Source organism: Equus przewalskii, chromosome 14, assembly GCF_037783145.1.
Source record: "Equus przewalskii isolate Varuska chromosome 14, EquPr2, whole genome shotgun sequence".
NCBI classification, from domain to species: domain Eukaryota; kingdom Metazoa; phylum Chordata; class Mammalia; order Perissodactyla; family Equidae; genus Equus; species Equus przewalskii.
The window spans coordinates 30976194-30998307 of NC_091844.1; the positions used below are offsets into that span (position 1 = coordinate 30976194).

Below are 22114 nucleotides of genomic sequence, written 5' to 3' on the forward strand. Positions count from 1 at the left end.
TTTTAATGAAAGATTAGATGATCTTTCAGCTCCAAAATTCTATCAATTTAATCTAAATTCCTTTAAACCTCTTTTAAGGCTAACTCCTCTAAGGGCGTATCCACAGGTTACAATTTTCTATCAAAAGATGGCTGCCTACGCACTTAAAAATTTGTAATAAAAATAACAGCTAACATTTATTAAACACCCCGTATGTGCCAAAGGATAGGAGCTATCCATACATAGTCTCACTTAGTCCTCAGAACAATCTCAAGTAGGAAGTAGTAATATCACCATTTTACAGATGAGAAAACAAACGTTCAGAAAAACTAACTTACCCCAAATCTCACACATACAGTAAGAGGAAAACAGGGATTTGAATCCAGATCTTCTGATTTCAAAGCCTATTCTCTTTCCACTAAACTATTTGTCTCTCATTTTCTTTCACTACATAAAAACAAAATTTCCAGAGATCACCTTCTTAAGAGCACCCAAGAGAAAATCTTTGAGACAGCCATGAAATATAAAGTGATCACTGATGTAAGAAGTGTTTTTTAAACCAGAGTATCTGCTGTATACAACCTCCATAATACGAGATTACAAAACTAAACATAACCAATATTCAAGATAATAGAGATGTATGACATGAATAAATACTCTACTAGTTAATAGTTACTAGAACTGGTTAATAAACTAGTTAATAAAAACGAATGAGATTTTGTGATTTTTTTCCAACTGTTTTATCTTCACCCTAACTTGGTTCCAACACAAACAACCAAGGAGAGAATGGCCCAGCATATTTTAGTGTATTAACATGTTGCAGTCCACATAATTATTTAAAAGTCCATATTACAGAGTATGGGGATAGAAAATAAAGTGTATATGAAACGCTGTCAAATTTTTAAAAAGAATGCAACATAAGACCCATCAAGTTTAGAATGCTTAATAATCAACAAAATTTAAAGCTACGTTGAAATAATGTAAATTACCTGTTTACTTTTCTGTATAAACTTCATTAAACTCATCACCTTTTTGTAAATTTCTTTTTCCAGTCTATCAATTTTAATTGCAAATCTGAACCAGCAATCAATCATCCCTGAAAAATTTTAAGTTAACCCTTTACAACAAATGAGGAAACAACCTGAAGAAATGATTTTGTGCACAATCCCAAAACTAGTTAGAAAAAGAATTCAAACCAACATAAATCGCCGGATCCTGGTAACAGGTTTTCCTTCAGAATGCCTTCAGATTAAAAACAGTATGTTTTCCCCCAAATTGCCTAAAAACAAATTTTAAGATTAGGAAAGATTAACTTGGAAGCAGCCTTCATTGTCTGGTTCAATTAAAGATTTTGGAATAATCTGAGTCTCCCTCATTCGCAATTAGCTCGAGCAACAAAAGATCCGTTTCAAACGTCCTCAAGGATTCACGTATGTGGGATACATTCTCCCCCTACCTTTAACATAACGGGGCCCGAGCTAGGTATCACACAAAAATAAATCACTAATGATCCGTATTCGCGATTCCTCGGAGGAATTTGCAACTAAGTACCATCGATGAGCCCTCGGTATCCCGCACAGAAGTGACATTTTCTTTGCTTTCATACCCGCCCCAGGCAGGCACCGGACACGCAGCCCCGCAGAAGCCGCTGGATCCCAACACACCCCCTTCACCCAGCTCCCCTTCCCCAGCCCCAAACACAAACACGCTCTTCTCTCCACGCTTCTTGCACAACGTCGCTTGCCAGAGGGCTCGGCTCAAGCTCCAGCGCCTCTCTTCCAGGCCCGACGGGGACGGGGACTCCCTCCGCGGCGCTCCCTCACCACCGCTTCCTCCGGCAGGCCTGGCGGCCTCGGCATCCCTGCGCGATGGGGAAGGGGCAGCCACGGCCTTGCCAAAGGGCTGCTCTCGGTCCTCGGCCCTGTGCCACGGCGTCAGCGGCTCTTCCTGGAGCGGGGTCCCATTCCGGTGCCCGACCCGGCCCTCCGGGGCAGTGAGGTGAACCGACGCGGTGGCGGGGCACCCAAGCGTCCCTTCCCGTCCCCGGGGGTCCCCCAACCTCCTCCCGCCCCCGCCGTCTGCCCGCCGCCATTTTGTGCGCAGCCGCTGCGACACAGATACAATAGTCGGCCCAGATCTCTGAGGAAAGGCTCAGGACCCCCACGCTACGGGCCCCCGCCTTCCAGCCCCCTGCTCCCCACCAGGCAGCGGTCCTACCTATGCCTACCCGACTAACAGCCGGATCCCATTCGCGCCCCACACAGTTTAGCACTCAGCCTCCAGTCTCGACGCCGAAGAAGCTACCGCCTCCAGCGGGCTGCACGCATGCGCGCCTGTCGAGCCTTTGCGAGCCCTCAGCTGCTCCTGGCGCCTGCGTACCGCGGGCGCCGCGCTCGCCCGGAGGCGCGAGACAGGGGCAGAGGAGCTTGGTTCCGGAAGAGGGCGCTCTCGCGTGTGGCGTTCCAGGCGGGACCGCAAAACGAGGTGCCCGCATCAGTGCCTCTGCCTGTTCTGCGCCGGTCCTGTTGAAGTCGTGCACGTCCGTAAGACCTGCATTGTCTCACCTCCTCCGTGAAGTCTTCCCTGACCATTTTTGCCTTCAGTAATACATTGACATAGGTAATATTCATCTCGCACTTGATATGATCATAATACTTTGTATGGTTAAGATTTTGCCTGTCTTTATCCTCTCGCTTCGTTTTTTTGGTTTCTTTTTGTTTTTGCATCCCTGTAGCAATCATGTGATGTATGTCATAGACACTCAAGATGTCAGGAAATTAGAATTCAGTTAAAGCCTATTGAGCTAAAAACAACACTGAAAATCATTTCATGTGTCATTTCACAATAAAAATATCTACCTGTGGGGTAAATATTTTTACCCCTCATTTTACTGATGAAAAACCTTAGATTGAGAGAACTTGAGTGACTTTGCAAGGTTACTCTACTCTATCAACATAAAAACTCAATCATTGGGCAGAATCTGATAAAATTCACAAGTCCTGCCTTACCAATACCACATAAATCACACCACCTACCCTGAGTCTCATGCATCAGTTTTACATAGCACCCAAACAGATGTTTTTCTCTTATTCGCATTAAAATAACCATAGAAAAGGCTCCAAGAAGTCTTTTATAAAATATCTTATCAGATTTTCATTTCAAACTAAAAGTCCTGCTAAAGGCGACAAGCCAAAAACAACCAAGAAAAAGCCAACAAGCTCTGCCAAAACTCCAAATAACCAACATTGAAGTTTAATGTGTTTCCTTCCATACATTTCCTGAGATTCATATCTTCGTCCATTTTGTATGTGGGATGCCACCACAGCATGGCTTGATGAGCAGGGTGTAGGTCTGTGCCCAGGATCCCAACCAGTGAACCCAGACACCAAAGCAGACCACGGGGACCCAACCACTATGCCATTGGGCGGGCCCCTGGCCACCTTCTTGCTGTGTCCTCGTGGGCTTTTCTCTAAGCGCACACATCCCTGGTGTCTCTCTCTCTTCTAAGGACACTAGTCATGTTGGATTAAGGCTCCACCCTTATGACCTCATTTAACCATAATAACTCCTGTAAAGGCCTTATCTCCAAATGCACTCTGAGACATACTGGGGGTTAAGACTTCAGCCTATGAATTGGGAAGGGGCGGGACACAATTCAGTCCATAACATAGGACATTTTCAGGGCTTTGTTTTTTACTGTGAATGAGATGGAAAGGCTATGAGATGGGAAAGTTTTGAGCAAAGGAGTGAAATAATTTGACTTACATTACATTGAATACTTACTCTGTGCCACTATTCTAAGTGCTGGAAGATAGCAGCAGTCAACAAAAATCAAGTACCTACTTTCATACAATTTACATTTTAGTGGGGAAAAAGCAATGAACAAATAAATATATAATGTAGTAACAAAATAAAGCAAATAAGATGAAAATGATGAAGAAAGGGCTCAGTACTGCTTTAGATAGTCAAAGAAATCCTCTCTGATGACATCTGAGCAGAAATATAAAGGAAGACAAGGGAAAGTCATACAGATATCTGGAAGAAGAGCTTTCCAATAGAGGCCAAATCAAGTGCAAAGGCACTAGAAAAGGAGCATGTTGGGTGTGTTGGAGGAATAACAAGAAAGCCAGCTCAGTCGAGGTGGAGTGAAATAGGAAGGACAAGATGAGGATGGCAAAATAGCAAGGGACCAGAGCATGCAAAGCTTTGTAAACCACTTGAGGCAATGTACAACACTGAATAAAATGCTGGATTAGGATCAGAAGAGTTGGCTTTCTAGCCCCTGCTCTGATACGAACCTCACTGGATTTCAGTTTCTTACAAGTAAAAGGGATGGGAGGAAACTAGATTAGCTTTCCCACAAGATGTGAGTCTAGAAATCTATAAACTGAAAGATGCTCATCAATACTTATGGCATTCCTAGGAAAAATATTTTTTATCTTAGAGTCTACTATATCCATGCTACTCCAAGCTTTCATGTCTTCTAGTCTCCAAAGACCACTTACAGAAATTTTCATTCCTATCTAAAAATGTCAATATTCTTGACAGAAGAAAAGCTATCCTACCCACATCCTCTTCTTACCATCACTCTATTGCACAATTCCCCATCCTCTTCTTTTATCCACTCTGTTTTCTGATTAGCCAAATAAAAAGTACCAAGCAGCTCTATCTAGAGCTCAGCTTCTGCCTGCTCAGCACAGTCAAGGCTTCATACCTGAAAGTATTAGAAAGAGAAAAGTCATCACAAACTTTTTCCTATGATTTGTTAACATAAATGAAGCTTTGTCTCAATGACATAAAGAATCTCATCATCATTTTATCTCAAGTGCAAGTGTCCCAATAAATAGGATTTGGGGACAACTATTGCCCTCCTTCTGTCGTTAGAATACAAATCTAATCATTGGGATAGACACAGGGCCACGATGAAAGTTTGAGAAATCCCAGAGCCATTTCACGTTCTGCAAAAGAACATAAACATCAAGAAAACCTGATTCTCACTGTACTTGAATTTTGCAGCATTTATGCCAGACTATAAGGGGCACCCAGGTGTAATATATATAAGTCCAGAAAGTAACTCAAGAACAAGCAGTTATTCTTCTGAGTTTTTATCAATGGTAGTGCAGTAGTGACCAGAAATCAGTTTGCCTCTTCTAGTGAAGGTGGTTTCTGAATATGTCCACAAATTCTTTGATACCTTTCACTTCATGAGGTGGAGCCTAATTCCACTCCCCTTGAATGTAGGACAGACTTAGCAAACCGTTTCTAGTGAACAGAATGTGGTGAGAGTGATGCTGTGCGACTTCCAAGTCTAGGTCACAAAAATGATAGATTCTGCCTCACTCTCCTTTCTCTCTCTTGGTTTCCTCACACTAGGGAAAGCCAGCTGCCATACGTGAGGACATCCAAACAGCCTGTTGAGAAGCCCATAAGGGGAGGAATTAAAGCCTCCTGATAATAAACCTCTTAATCTCAAGTGCGATGCACAGAAGGCCAGTCACTGAGACATGGCGCTTGGAGATGGGGAAAAGTTTATTCAAATTGGCCAAAAGGAGAAGGCAGGAGAATAGGTTCTTTCAAATCCACCATAACAAGATAAGAGAGCAGGGAGTTTATAGAGCTAAGGGGGTTGGCAAGAGGGGTTCCTAGAAACAAAGGGGTAATCCGTGTTTCTTTCACTCCCAATAAACCCCTGGACAATCTGACTTCTGGGCAGCAGCAGCAGCTGGGGGCTGGTTATCTGGTGATCTTTTAAGGCATTCTTTTTCTTCTGTAAAACAAGCTCATAAATCCTTGTGACCCTTGAGTCACCCCTCAGGTAAAAAAAAAAAATAGCCAATTGACAAGATCAACTTCTTTTCATTTTTGTCTGTGCTAGGAACAAGGTCGAAAGGTAATCTTACCGAATATTTACAGTAACCTTCAGGTACCTGGCTGCACTGCTAACAACTACCACCAAAGAGCCAACTACCAGCCACTGCAGTGGGCACTTTGGAGACAGAACCTCCAGCCTCAGCTAAGCCTTCAAATGACTGCAGCTTAAGTCAATATCCTAAAACCAATCTCATGAGGGCCCCTGAGCAAGGACTGCTTAGCTAAGTCAGTGCTGAACTCCTGAGCCATAGTAATGGTAAGGATAAAAATACATATTGTTGTTTTAAACCATTAAGTTTTGAGGCTTTTTTTTTTTTTTTATTGAGGAAGATTAGCTCTGAGCTAACATCTGCTGCCAATCCTCCTCCTTTTGCTGAGGAAGACTGGTCCTGAGCTAACATCCGTGCCCATCTTCCTCTACTTTATATGTGGGACACCTGCCACAGCATGGCTTGCCAAGCAGTGCATAGGTCTGCACCCAAGATCCGAACCAGTGAACCCCAGGCCACCAAAACGGAACATGAGAACTTAACTGCTGCGCCACCGCGCCGGCCCCAATTGAGGCAATTTTTTATGCAGCATTGCATAACGAATGCACTTCTTATCTGAAGATTAGAGTCTCGATTCATTAAAAATACAAATCAAAAGCATGATATATTAATCAGTGAACAATAACCTGGGATTTAGAAACAATAGAATTTTGACTTGAATTCTAATTTAAGCAACGTTAATAGTTTCCGTAAGCATAAAATGAGAATAATCCTATACCTTCAGGATTTTCATGTACCCCTATAGCACTATGTATACAATCTACATACTAGCTACAAAAGCAATTGAAGAAAAAGATTCACACTGAGAATAGAAATATGAAGAGTTCTATAGACACACTCCCTAGGGAATCAACCATACTGGTGACAATTACTTTTTAAAAACACCATTTAAAGTCTCTGTAATTGTCCTAAGGGCATACAGCAAATGAAGAAACATTTACTCAAGAAAATCTACTAAATCTCAGTAAGAAGAGTGAGAGTCTGTGGCACGTGAGCCACAACCTGCTTGCTCACCACTCCCACCAAGTTCAGTGTGATGGAAGCTCTACTCATTTGTTACTAGTAAGAATACGGGGCTCCCTCTTCCCCTAGCTGCCCTAGCTCCCAAGGAATACGTATCCCTCCAGAAGGACAGGCCACCAACAGTTCTTTTCCCTCCCAACTCTAGGTTATAGAGGCTAAATTTCAGGCAAGTGCAGCAGAGAGGTTAAGGGCTCCCTTCTTATACTCAGCCCACGCTCATAAGGTAGAGGCTGAATCTCAGATGAAGCAGGCCATCACTACTGTGACCCTGATTGGCCTTGTCCCAACACATTGGTAGGGCGGAAGGTCAACTCCAGGAGAGGCAAGTCGAGGAGACCAGAGGCTACTACCCCCACCCAGAGTCCTGCTCAAAAACCAGGGTTGTGGGGCTGGCCTGGTGGTGCAGCAGTTAAGTGCGCAGGTTCTGCTTTGGCAGCCCAGGGTTCACCGGTTCGGATCCCAGGTGCAGACATGGCACCACTTGGCACACCATGCTGTGGTGGCATCCTACATATAAAGTAGAGGAAGATGGGCATGGATGTTAGCTCAGGGCCAGTCTTCCTCAGCAAAAACAGGAGGATTGGCAGCAGTTAGCTCACGGCTAATCTTCCTCCAAAAAAACCCCAAAACACCAGGGTTGTCATTCCAAAAGAAGTCGGCCACTGTCCCCAACACCAGATCTGGAGCAGTGGCTCAGAGATTTGGCCCAGGGGAAGAGGCAGGCCATAACAATAGAGAGCTCTTAAGCTCTCCTCAGAGAAAATAACTTTATTTAAAACAGACTATAGGGAAGTTCAAGCCTAAGGGTGATCTCAGAAACAATGGAAAAATTGGATAAGAAATTAAGAGGAAGCTGATAGCTTCATGATATCAACAAGCTAAATTGCAGGCCTGCAAGGTTTACAGAGAGATTCAGGGGAAGAAAAAGGTAAAAGAGCCTCCTGAGGACAGAACAAATGTCAGAGACTGGTCTTAAAAGCTACTCAAGCAAAGGAGTCCAAATTTAATTGGATCAGACTGTGGAGAAATTTATGCCTCAGGGCATGCTCAGAAGCAACAGAGCAATCAGCATGCAATTAATATAGCCTAAAAGCTGGGTGCAATACAAACAGAGGCAGACAGCTTAACAGAGAGATCAGGGAAAGACACAGTGTAAAAGAGCCCTGCTAAAACACTGTCATCCCAGAGTGACTTGTGCACATCCAAGACTACAACCTGTGAGGAGCAAGAACAGAGGCTGCACATTGCAGGGGCAATAGACTTCACTAAAATAGTTCAGTCAAGCAACTAAACAAACAAACAAGCAAACAACAATAAAAACAAGCCCCAGGGGGAGGAGATAATCAATATCCAGATTTGCTACAATATATTACCTAAAATGTCCAGCTTTCAACAAAAAAAATTACAAGACATACAAAGAAACAGGAATGTGTGACTCATACACAGGAAAAAGATCGGCAACAGAAACTGCCTATGAAAGGCAACAGATATTAGATTTAACAGACAAAAACTTCGTAATAACCATTAAAAATATATTGAAAGAACTAAAGAAAACCATACTAAAAGAAATAAATGAAGGTATGACAATGTTGCAACAAATAGAGAATGTCAATAAAGAGAGAGAAATAATTTTTAAAAACAACCATATAGACATTGTGGCAGTAAAAAGTACAATACCTAAAATGACAAGTTTACTAGAGGGGTTCAACAATTGATTTGAACTGGCAGAAGAAAGAATCAGCTCTCCTGAAGACAGACCAATGCAGATTATGCAACCCAAAGAACAGAAAGAAAAACAATGGAGAAATGTTAACAGAGCCTCAGAGAAATGTAGTATACCATTAAGTGCATCTACATATGCAGAATGGAAGTCCCAGAAGGAGAGGAGAGAGAAGAGAGAGAAAAAGAGCAGAAAACAAACTGTTTTTTTGCTGGGAAATATTTGCCCTAAATTAACATTTGTTGCCAATCTTACTCTTTTTATTTCCCTCCCCAAAGCCGCAGTACATAGTTGTCTATTCTAGTTGTAAATTCTCCTAGTTCTTCTGTGTGAGCTGCTGCCACAGCATGGCTACTGACAGATGAGTGGTGTGGTTCCACAGCTGGGAACTGAACCTGGGCTGCTGAAGTGGAGTATACTGAACTTTAACCACTAGACCATCAGGGCTGGCTCCAGAAAAAAATTTGAAGTAAGGGCCAAATACTTCCCAATTTGATGAAAACCATTAATTTAAACATCCAAGAAGCTCAACCAAGTAATATAAACACGAAGAGATCCATACACAAACATATCATAGTAAAAACACTGAAAGACAAAGACAAGGAGAATTTTGAAAGCAGCACAAAAAAATGACTCATACATACTGATTTCTCATCAGAAACAATGGGGGCCAGAAGGCAGTGGAATGACGTATTCAGAGTCCTGAAAGAAAGAAGTTGTCAACCAAGAATCTTATATCCAGCAAATCTATTTTTCAAAAATGAAAGTGCAATAGACATTCCAGATAAACAAAAACTGAGAGAATTTGTTGCAAGATCTATCTTATAATAAACACCAAAGAAATTTATTAAAGTAGAAAATGAGAAACTGCAGACAGTAACTCAAATCCTCATAAAAAATAAAGACACCTTGGGCCTGGCCCTGTGGCCTAGTGGTTAAATTCGGCATGCTCTGCTTTGGCAGCCCGGGGTTCACAGGTTCGGATCTTGGGCACAGACCTACACTACTCATCAGCCATGCTGTGGCTGTGACCCACATATAAAATAAAGGAAGGGAGCTGGCCCAGTGGTGTAGTGGTTAAGTTCACATGCTCTGCTTCGGCAGTCCAGGGTTCACAGGTTCAGATCCAAGGTGTGGACCTAGCACCGCTCATCAGGCCATGTTGTGGCAGCATCCCACATAAAAGAGAGGAAGATTGGCATAGATGGTAAGTCAGCAACAATCTTTCTCAAGCAAAAAAAGAGGAAGCTTAGCAACAGATGTTACTCAGGGCAAATCTTCCACTCAAAAAAAAAAAAAATAGAGGAAGATTGGCACAGATGTTAGCTCAGGGTTAATCTTCCTCAAGCAAAAAAACAGGAAGATTGGCAACAGGTGTTAGCTCAGGGCTAATCTTCCTCAGCAAAAAAATAAGTAAATAACCAAAGGTAATTATGAAAGACAATATGAGTGCATATTTCTTCTCCTTTCTTCTCTTAAGTGATTTTAAAAAGGAACTTATAAAACAACAGGTATATAATTATATTGTTGGCATGTAACACACAGAAATGTAATCCATTTGACAATAATAACACAAAGGAGGTGAGTGGGAGAAAATCTGTATTGCAGTCAGGTAAGGACACCAGGTGGTAACTTGAAAACACATGAACAAATGAAGAGAACCAAAAATGGGTAAATAAGGTTACTATAACAAACTCTATAAACGTATACTCGTTCTTCTTCTCTCAGCTTCTTTAGAAGACATAAAATTATATAAAGTAATATTTATAACAACATATTTCTGGGTCTGTAAATATATAAAGTAACATATGTTAAAAAACAATAGCACCAAAAAGGGGAAGAGACAGTAGATCTATACCATAATAATGCTTTTAAAGATCACTATAATTAAGTTAGTATAAATCTGAAATGGATTCTGAAGAGTTAAGATGTATATGGTAAACCTTAGAGCAACAACTAAGAAAATAATTCAAAAAATTTCTATAAATGAAAAAATCATTAAAAGAACTAAGATGTGACACTAGAAAGATATTCACAACGCAAAAGAAAGCAATAAAGGAGGAAGAGAGGAGAAAAGTCATGAAATGAACAGAAAATGAAAAATAAAATGGCAGACACAAATCCAACCATATCAGTAACCACATTAAATGTGAATGGATTGAAGAATCCAGTCAAAAAGCAGAGATTGTAAGACTTGGTAAAAACACAGGTCCAACTATATATTGTCTACAGGACACGCATTTTAGACTCAGATAAAAATAGGTTGAAAGTAAAAGAATGGGAAAACATATCAAATGAATAACAATAATAAAAAGCTGAATGAGGGGCCGGCCCCGTGGCACAGCGGTTAAGTTCGCACATTCTGCTTCAGTGGACCAGGGTTCGCCAGTTCGGATCCTGGGTGCCAACATGGCACCCCTTGGCAAGCCATGATGTGGTAGGCATCCCACTTATAAAGTAGAGGAAGATGGGCACGGATGTTAGCTCAGGGCCATGTCTTCCTCAGCACAAAGAGGAGGATTGGCAGCAGATGTTAGCGCAGGGCTAATCTTCCTCAAAAAAAAAAAAGCTGGATGAAACATTTTATTTTACCCTTTGTTATGAATTTCTTTCTGTGAGAGGTGTTAAATTCATACTTTTATAGAGAAGATTTGGTCTTTCTTAGACCTATTTCCTTACATACTTTTTCTTAGGAGAAAATCTCTTTAAAATCATTAAGCAATAGTCTGGACCAGAAAATTCCTCTTCTTTTTCTTCCAATTCTTTCCAAACTACGCCTCTACAAGCAACAGCCATGTCTTTCCACCTACTCATCCAAACATATCTCCAAACACACACTTTGACTTTCTTAACAAACCCGAAGTAAATATACCATTCCACCAGAAACAAACAAAAAAACAGGACTGGCAATACTAATATTAGATAGAATGGATTTTATCCCAACTCAGTGTTAATAATATACAAAATCTCTGCTTCTTTACAACTCCACCTTTCTTACACTGGTATTATCACAAACTACGTCTTTATACAATGTGTGCCTGTTAATATAAATTTATAATTATTGCTTTATGAATTTATTTTTTAAATCATATAAGAAAAAAAGTGTTATAAACCAAATTTGCAATATTACTGGCTTTTATATTTACATATTTAGGTAACTTTACCATTGTTCTTTATTTCTTCATCTCGCTTTGAGTTATTGTCACTGCACTTTCATTTCACCCTGAAGAATTTCCATTAGCACATCTTATGTGGCAGGTCTAGTAATAACAAATTCCCCCAGTTTTTGTTTATCTTGGAATATATGAATTTCTCCTTCATTTGTTTTTCAAAGTTTTCATTTTAATGAAATGACTGGAAATAACATACATTTCCAAGATGCCAACACTACAGTTTGCAGAGTCACAGTAAGATACATGGAATTACATCCTTAATTAATATGAATGACAACATTTTAAGCAGTAGTTTCTGCTATATGGCAAAGAAAATCAAGAAAGCAACCATTAAACAAGAGACCCATAGCTTTGGAAAATCCAAGGATAGCATATGAAAGCAGCTGCTGCTTCAGTGAAGGGTTTCTGGCATAACCAATGATAACACAGTCAAAGACTGCTCCAATACTAGCACGAGAACCAGCCACTCCTGCTGTTGCTGCACCTGTGCCAATAAATTTGGCAGCAGTATCAATGCCTCTGCTGATTGCCCTGGTCTGAAACTCCCATTGGATTAGCTGAGACACACCATGTGGGCTCCATTAAACACTGTAGCACCCTCTCCAGTCCAGATAACACTGGTGCAGAAATTGGTCTGGATGCAGTTCTGGATCCAACTTGGATCAGAGAGGAGGTGCAGGCAAGCTTGGTGCAGGCAAACATCTTACACTCTTTGGGACAGTGCAGTTGGGGGACTCCGATGACAGGTGATGTGAGCTCCTCTTCCACTTCCTCTCTTCTGGGGAGGTGGCAGCAGGGGTGGTGACTGTGGTGACAGAGATCGAAGGAGTGGGGCTTTCTTTCATTTTTGAAGGATAGTTTTACCAGATATAGAATTCTTGGTTGACAGTTTTTTCTTTTAGCACTTTGAATATGTCATCCTCTTGCCTTCTGGCCAATATGGTTTCTGAAGAGAAATTGGCCATCAGTGTTACTGAGGCTCCCTTATACAAGAGAAGTCCCTTCTCTACTGGTGCTTTCAAGATTCTTTCTTTGTCTTCCAATAATTTGACTATATTGTGTCTGCATGTAGGTCTCTTTGAACTTATCCTGCTCTTGTTCATTAAAGTTTTTGGATGTGTAGTTTCATATCTTGCACCAAATTTGGGAAATCTTTGTATATTATTTCTTCAAAAAGTCTTTCTGCCCTTTTTTCACTCTCTTCTCCCTCTGAGACTCACATTATACAAATGTTGGTATGTGTGATGGTGTCCCACATATCTCTTAGGCTTTGTTCATTTTTCTTCACTCTTCTTTCTTCCTGTTCCTCAGACAGGATAATCTCAATTAACTATTTTCAGTGTGTTGATTCTTTCTTCTTCCTGCTCAAATCTGCTATTGGACATCTTGTCTTAATTTCCTCCTATTCATCCCATTAGTGAGGGTGGGACTCCCACTCTAGGAGTATGGGCATGGCTGAACACATGACACCCAACACTGGAAAAATAAGTTTGACAGCAGTTTTTGTTACATACACTTACAGCCTGGGGGAGGAGAAATCACACACTACATGGCCTCATGGGAGTTGTACTCAGGAACAGAGTGGACAGTCACATGTGGGAGGAAGGCTTTGTAATTTCAAGAAAGTGGCTTGATACCTGGCTCCTGGAGTAAGTAGTGCTTGTCCTGTTTGAATACTTCCGTGGACTTGCAGGGAATGGAAACCAGTTATGCAGAGATAAGCAGGAACTGCACCTGGTCCCCATGATAAGAAAGGTTGTTTGGCTAGGATATGGAGTTTCTTTTTGGAGTGATGAAAATGTTTCTAATATTGATTGCGGTGCAATGCTGATAGCTGTACCACTCTGTGAATACACTAAAAACCACTGAATGGTACACTTTCAATGAATGAATTGTATGGTATATGAATTATATCTCAATAAAGTCGTTGGATTTTTTGTTCTTTTTCTCCCTGAATCCCCCCAGTACATAGTTGTGTATCTTAGTTGTGGCATGTGGGATGCTGCTTCAACGTGGCTTGATGAGTGGTGCCATATCCCCACCCAGGGTCCAAACCGGTGAAACCCTGGGCTGCCGAAGTGGAGCACACAAACTTAACCACTCGGCCACGGGGGCCAGCCCCTCAATAAAGTTTTTATATTAAAGGTTCATTCCATAATTAATGAGAGTTTATTTTAAGGCTGCACAGAAAAGAAAAAAGTACAAGTCTCCAGCCCAGCTGCTGGAAGGCCAGTTTTCAAAGAGCAATGGAATATGAACTTTTCATCATTCATGACCCAGCAGAAGCTCCACTGATTGAGTCATCTCCTCATTCTCTCTGAAACAGACAATTGTTTTCTCTACTGTAATAAGTCTACCATACAGGTGACTCAGTAGTTCTAGCTTTCTGCTTCACCTCTAATTTTGGCTTCTGTTTCTCTTCTTTTTGGAAGTCTCAAATTCCAATATGTTTGGGTCCCCTTGTCACCTTTGTGGCAGAATTCTCATTCCACTCGTAAGTCACTGGTCTGGCTATCATAATGTACCTTTTAGCTAAGGCATTTACCCCTAATTTAATTAGCTGTGGCAAAGGCAGTAGGGTAATATGATACATTGCTGGTGGGGATGCAAAATGATATAGACCCTATAGAAAATGGTTTGGCATTTTCTTATAAAGTTAAACATGCATTTACTGTAAAACTCAACAATCCCACTCTTGAGTATCTACCCTAGAGAAACAAAAACTTATGTTCACACAAAAACCTGTACACAACTGTCCATAGCAGGTTTATTTGTAATAGCCCCAAACTGGAAACAACCCAAATGTCCTTCAAAGGGTGAATGGATAAACAAACTTGGTATACCCATACAATGGAACACTACTCAGCAATTACAAGGAATAAATTACTGATACATGCAACAACTTGGATGAATCTCAAGACATTATGCCGGGTGAAAAAATCCAGTCTCAACAAGTTACATACTATATGATTCCATTTATATGACATTGTCAAAACCATAAAACTATAGTGATGGAGAGTAGATCAGTAGTAGCCAGGAGCTATGGGTAAAGGGGAAGTGTGACTACAAAAGGTTAGCATGAGGGAGTTTTCTGAATGATGAAACTGTTCTTTATTCTGATTATGGTGGTGGTTACAAAAACCTATATATGTGTGAAAATGCAAAGAACTGTACACCAAAAGAAAAATCCATTTTTCTGTATGATAATCTAAAAAATAAAAGTTAATGGGCTTAGAATATTGTTATGGGCTAAATATTTATGTCCCCTTCCCCTGAAAATTCAGAAGTTGAAATCCTAACCCCTAATGTGATAGTATTAGGAGGTGGGACCTTTGGGAGGTGATTAGGTCATGAGAGTGGAGACCTCATGATTGGGATTAATGCCCTTACCAAAGAGACCCCAGAGAGCCCTCTAGCTCTCTTTCTACCATGTGAGGACACAACAAGAAGATGGTAGTCTGTAACTCAGAAGAGGGTTCTCCCCAGACTTGACCATGTTAGCACCCTGATCTCAGACTTCCAGCATCCAGAACTGTGAGAAATAAATTTTTGTTGTTTATAAGTCACTCATTCTATGATATTCTGTTATAGCAGCCCAAACTAAGACAGGTATAAAGAAGCAAGTTATAGAAAAAGAAATTCAAATAGCCAATAAAAAAAGATGTTCAAATTTATTAGTAATCAAAGAAATGCACATTAGGGGACTGGCCCCGTGGCCAAGTGGTTAAGTTCGTACACTCCACTTCGGCGGCCCAGGGTTTCGCCGGTTCAGATCCTAGGCACAGACATGGCACCGCTCGTCAGGCCATGCTGGGGCAGTGTCCCACATGCCACAACTAGAGGGACCCACAACTAAAATATACAACTCTGTACTGGGGGGATTTGGGGAGAAAAAGCAGAAAGAAAGAAAAAAAGAAGATTGGCAACAGTTGTCAGCTCAGGTGCTAATCTTTAAAAAGAAAAAAGGAATGCACATTAAAACAGCAATAAGATATTGTTCACTTATCAGATTGGCAAAAATGAGAAAGACTGATAGTATCTAGTGGTGATGAGGATGAGGGAACTTAGCAGCCTCACATGGTGGTGAATATATAAACTGGTAGAGCCTTTTTTTAGAGGGCATTCTGATGGCATCTTAAAGAATATGCAATATCCTTTAAACCAGATAATATAATTCATTTACGCAATTCCAGTCCTTATCATAGTACCTAGCATATAAGAAGTTAATGTGCACGAACATTGAGATTATCAGATAAGATTTCTTAGAAGGGAGGAAAGTTTGAGCTGAACCTTCAAGGATGGCTAGGTTTTGATCAGTGAAAAGAAAAGGAAAAAAAGGATATTCCAGGAGAAAGAAAAGCTGAGACACAGTGGCTCAAGAGGCAGAATAAATATGGTAAATTGGCATTAGCCAGGCTTCAATCAAAGGGAAGAGTAGGAAGTTGGAAAGTAGGAAACAGAAACTTCTTCACAAAGTGAGGTCAACTTCCTCCTTTAGGGCCCAAATTAGATTCCATCTCCCCTATACCCAGAATTAATTGCTAGCTCCACTGCATTTCCATAGCACCTGAAATCTCTTTATCACTGGTTCTCAAAATTCATCCTGCATCAGAATCACTTGATTTTATTAAAATATAGATTACTGGCCCCATCCCGAGTTTCTGATTCAGTAGGTCTGGGGACCACAATTTGGCTACTGCTCTACAGCCTCCCCTGAATTGTTAAAATACCATTATAGTGACCAACTGTTATTTTCGCCTTCCCAGCATTTGTCCTCCCTTCTTCCAGTAAACAAACCCTTTTCCCAAGGGGAACCACTTCTAAGTAGTTTAGGTGTGGCTGATCTGCCTCCTCTGACCATAGTAGACACATGACCCAGACCTAACCAATCAGAATATTCCATTCCCATGGTCCAGTAATAGGTTCAGGAATGAGAATGTAGCCAATTCGAATCTTCCCTAGGATTTTTCTGCCAGAGTTATCCGAGAAGATAACTCTGTCTTTCTGCCAAGGTTGCTAGTCTGATAATACGTGAGTTCTGGGCTTCTGGTGGCCCTCATGACTACTAAACAGAGAAAACCTGTTGGAGAGAAAAGGAGGACATGGATGACATCGCTTGAACCCTTATATACAGCCATGCCCAAAGCCAGACTATTCTATAGCCTTTTTAGTCCCGTGTGTCAATAAATTCCCATTTTCCTTAAGCGAATTAGAGGTGGATATTTGTCACTTGCAAACCAGAGTCCTCACTAATATATAAATTGATAACAGAAAAGAAGAGGGGTGTCAATGAGAGACCTTAAAATACAGAATGCCGTGATTATCCCTCTATCCCCAGATTGGAAGAAGCAATTCTTGATTACAAAGGAGCTGCTTAAACTGCTGTTACTTGGAACACTGACTTTTGGCCTATCAAACCTAAAGCTTTAGAGCTTTTACAAACATCTTAGATGTGAACACATGACCTAAGTAGGTTCCATCAGACTAAGGGAAAAGATTTATTTCATTTTACTGGAGAGTGCCTCTCTGCCTCTACTCCGAGACATCACCAAGGAAGTCTCTGTCCCCCGCAGTTACTAGCGGCTCCCTTGCCACCACAAGAAGCCAGCCCTGAGACAAAGCCTCCATTGAGAATAGAAGAATGAAGAGAGGAATAAACCTGGGTCTATAATGACACAAGTGAGCCATTGATGACCTTCACCAGTTTGTAGCCCACTGTACCACTGGACTTCAGTTACATAAGACAATAAATTTATTTGTTCAAATTGGTGTTTTCTGTATCTCAAAGTAAAAAAAAAAGTATCCTACATCATATAATTAGCTACTTCTGACATCAAATTCTTGCAAGAAAGAACAAGCTTCAGTCAAATGGGTCCATGTGAAAGCAAATATGAAATATCATAGAGCCTTGCAAAGAGGTACCTTTATCGCCTACAGACAGTAATCCCAAAATGGGTGTAAATAAGATAATCACTAACCTTACTAAGTTGCAAAAGCCAAAATTTCTGCCGCAAAGCCAAATTAAAGGAGACACAAGGGGAGATCCCATGGAAATCCAGGACGACCCAAAGAACCAGGAGAACCTGAAGGGCCAAGGTCCCTCCTGCCTCTCTGCCCAACCATTCTACGTAGGACAAAGGTAAATGCCACATGGTAATGAACCAGTCGCTGGGATGCAGACCCGGGACAAAGGGAAGATAAGCTGTGCCTCTCCACCTCAAAGACATCCGCCAAGACTGAAGCAGTTAACTTGAGTGAAGGAGCTCTACACAGAAAGAGGCCTATTCCTAAGGAACAGAAATGAGCCTTCACATTCAATATTGATGGGGATGCAATATTTCTGGAAGGCAATTTGGCTTAACAAAATCCTTCTTAAAAAATGCCCCTACTGTGGCTATAGCAATTCTATATTTAGGAATTGATCCTAAAGGAATGAAGACTTAACTACGGATATGTTCATGTGGTATTTAAAATGGCCCATCACTGGAAACAACTTGAACCTCTCCAAATTGCCAAAGTTATGCCTTTCTTTTTACAGATATTTATTAAGTGTCTTCTCTAAGCCAGGCATTGTGCTAAGCACTGGGGATACAACAGTACACATCAAGTTAAGTGCAAAAATCGAGAGTGTTCAGAACCTTTTATACCAATTTGACAGAACAGTTTTGTCTGTTAAATCTAGTAAAAATGTAAGCCTTGTATTTTGTATATCTTTGTTTTTTATTTCACTTTTTCTAACAATTTATTTTTATTGTATTTTACAAAAATATTGGCCTGTGACAGATTGGAAATTTTAAAAATTGGTCCTTCACCACAGATACTTTGAGAAGCCCTGGTGTAGAGAATTTATAAGATGGGAGCCTGACTGGGTGCAGGAAACCAGTTGGTCTGGCCAAAGACCACAGCATAGACTAAGATGTTGGCAGTGAAGACACTGAGAAATAGAAAAACTTGAGATGGGGGCCAGCTCCATGGCCGAATGGTTGGGTTCTCGAGCTCCGCTTCGGTGGCCCTGGGTTTCCTGGTTCGGGTCCTGTCCACAGACATGGCACCACTTGTGGGGCCATGCTGGGGCAGCTTCCCACATGCCACGGCTAGAAGGACCCTCAGCTAAGAATGCACAGCCATGTGCCAGGGGGCTTTGGGGAGAAAAAGGAAAAATAAAATCTTTAAAAAAAAAAAAGAAAGATGAGATATTTAGGAGGAAAAATTGGTATGATTTGGTAATACAGTAGATATGCGGGACAGGTGAAGGACATATCAAGGTGATTCTTAAGTTCATGGCTTATTCAGTGGAACAGATGATCTTACCATTCATTTACACAGGGAACACTGGAAGACTGCCAGGTTTGGGGGAGGGGGGTTTCATTAGTTCTGTCTAGCTTGGATATGTAAACTTTGAGGTGTCTTTGACTCAAGAAGAAATGCTAAATAGGCAGTTAGATACCTAGACTGGGGCTCAGAAAAGCCTTATGAGATGTACATTTGGAAGTCACTGGCATATATCTAATAATTGAAGCTGTGAGCCACACATGAGATTACCTGGGGAGATAACACTGAACGAGAAGAGAAGATGCTCAAGGCCAAGTGTTGAGAATAGGTAATATTCAATGACCATGAAGAAAAGGGTGAGCTTGCAGAAATAGTGAGAACAAACCACCCAATTGTTTCATATCTATATAATAGAATACTATTCAAAAATTAAATTTTTTTAGATTTGTAAGTTTGAGAAAGTTTAAAGTATCTATAGTATGTTCCCATTTTTAATAAGAAAAATATACATGTAGGTAATCATATATCAAAAAGTATATGTCATAAAGAGCCTGGTGCTAACAGTGGGAGAGATTGAGGGATGGTCCCCCTGCTTATTTTTATTTCTACTTTCTTATATTTTTTACAACGACCGCGGTGTTTTCCTTGTGCCAAAGCAAACTTTAAAAAATTTATGCACATGTCAGGATACAGTTCTCAGATTTAAACTTTTACCTGAAACACAGAACATATATTGAACAAGAGCCCACAACTTTTAATTTTTTATTTTTTTACTTACTTTTTTATTTTGAGGAAGATTAGCCCTGAGCTAACTGCTGCCAATCCTCCTCTTTTTGCTGAGGAAGGCTGGCCCTGAGCTAACATCCGTGCCCATCTTCCTCTACTTTATATGTGGGACGCCCACCACAGCATGGCTTGCCACGCAGGTGCCATCTGCGCCCAGGATCCGGGCCAGCAAACGCCCCGCCACCAAAGCAGAACGTGCACATCTAACTGCTGCGCCACCAGGCCGGCCCAGCCCTCAACTTTTGACTAAAGATTGCCAAAGTAACATAAGGATTCTTTGAAAATAAACCTCCCCGGCATGCTAAATTCGTATTTTTTTCTGACCTGGCACTTATCAAAACTACCTACTAGCTCCAAGGAAAGAAACAATTTATAAAAAATTCAAAAATTCAGATAGTGTGAAAAACATTATTAAAGAGTAACTGTATCTAGGAAAACGTTTCTAACTCATATTACAAAGGACTAATTCCCCTATACAGCACCTATAAATTAACCAAGAAAAAAAAATTAGTGAAATGGGCAAAGGATGTGACAAAAAAAAGAAGTACAAAAGGCTATTAAGCATTTGAAAAGATGCTCAACTTCACTCCTAAGAAAATGTAAGATAAAACTACACGGAGATACCATATGTCTCCTAGCAGATGAGCATAGGTCAAAAAGCACGATTATGTTGGTCGGAGTGTGGATGATCAGGAGCCCCATGCATGTTTCCCCCACTATCGGAAAGTTCGCTTTATGCCACTTTGCTGTTACAAAAGACCTACACTAGAACCTGTTTTCACTAACCAAAAGAAATCTCAAGAGGATTTTGGCTCTCAAGACAAAAAGGCGAAAATCGAAAACAGCATTCAGCATCAGTTTTGCAGGGAGCCCTTATAGAGGCAGCGTGCACCCTGAGCAGCGAGAGTGGCGCCACCAGGCTCTCTCCCTGGGAACTACATTCAGCATCTCAGCGTCAAGCCGCCATAGCTTTGAACTCTGTCTGGGAGCATCTGGCTTTATCTCCCTTTATTTCGGTAGGATATTTTTGGGTCTGGGAACGCTCAAAAAAATTTCCTACATAAATTAATGGTAATTACTTCTTCACTTTTCTCCATTTCCGCTTCCAAAATGTTTCATAGGAATGCTCTACTTTCGGATAGCAGGAGAAACGTGAATATTCCTATTTGAAGTGTAAATTGTGATCTCCGTGGAAGGCAATTTGACAATGTCTATCACTACGACAAAAGCATATGCTCTTTGAAACAGCCATTCCACTACTAGGAATTTATCCTGCAGATGTACTCAAAACTGTACAAACTTACAAGATTATTCACTGAGCACTATTTGTAATTGCAAAAAATTGAGAAAATTCTAAATATCTACCAATAAGGAATTAGTTAAACTATGGTACATCCAATCAATAAAAATACTCTGAAGTTGTAGAAATGAGTAAGGAATTTGTTTGTATAATGATCAGGAATGATCATTGAGCTATATTTAGTGAAAACAAAAAAAATAAGAGGCGGAACAGTGTGTCCAGAGGGTAGCTAGAGTATACTGTTTTATACCTTTTAAATTTGAATCATATGAATACACTACTTATTCAAAATAACTTTTTTTTTGGTGAGGAAGATTGGCCTTGAGCTAACATCTGTTGCCAATCTTTCTCTTTTTGCTTGAGGAAGATTGTCTGTGAGCTAACATCTGTGCCAATCTTCTTCTGTTTTGTGTATGGGATGTCACCACAGTATGGCTTGATGACCAGTGTGTAGGTCCATAGCTGGGATCCAAACCTGCGAACCCCAGGCTGCCAAAGTGGAGTGTGCAAACTTAACTACTACGCCACCAGGCCCGCCCCCAAAATAATTTTTTAGAGGAATGTAATAAAAAAAATAAGGTGCTCTCAAATTTGAAGCTAACACAGAGAGAGAGAGAGACAGAGATTTAAATAAATAAATAAGGCACAAATGTCAGAAAAAAGACACAGATGCCCATTGCATTAGTTTCCTAGAGCTGCAATAACAAACCACAAACTGAATAGCTTAAAACAACAGAAATTTATTCTCACATCTCAGGAGGCTGGAGGTCTAAAAGCAAGCTGTTAGCAGAGTTGGTTCCTTGGGAAAGCTCCGAAGGAGAAACCGTTAAGTGCCTCTCTCCCAGCTCCCAGTGGTTGCTGGCAATCCTTGGCTTGTAGATACATCACTACAATCTCTGCCTCCATCTTCACACCACTTTCTTCTCTCTGTGTCCGTGTG

At 40.8% G+C, this 22114-nt stretch overlaps 1 protein-coding gene and 1 pseudogene across 3 annotated transcripts in view; both read right to left on the reverse strand.

Annotated features, from left to right (window-relative positions):
* Nucleotides 1-22114, reverse strand: part of ZNF638 (zinc finger protein 638) — a 138852-nt gene that overhangs the window by 76562 nt on the left and 40176 nt on the right. Inside the window, exon 1 of one of the 3 annotated variants that reach the window (XM_008535934.2) lies at nt 2197-2361. The exons of 1 other annotated variant lie outside the window; for it this stretch is intronic. The gene's annotated coding sequence lies outside the window, so the exon portion shown is untranslated. Of the gene's footprint in view, nt 1-2196; nt 2362-22114 lie in introns of those variants that run through there. One more of the 3 variants, XM_008535935.2, reaches the window with a different exon arrangement.
* LOC103561356 (ATP synthase F(0) complex subunit C3, mitochondrial-like) lies at nt 12115-12567 on the reverse strand (annotated as a pseudogene).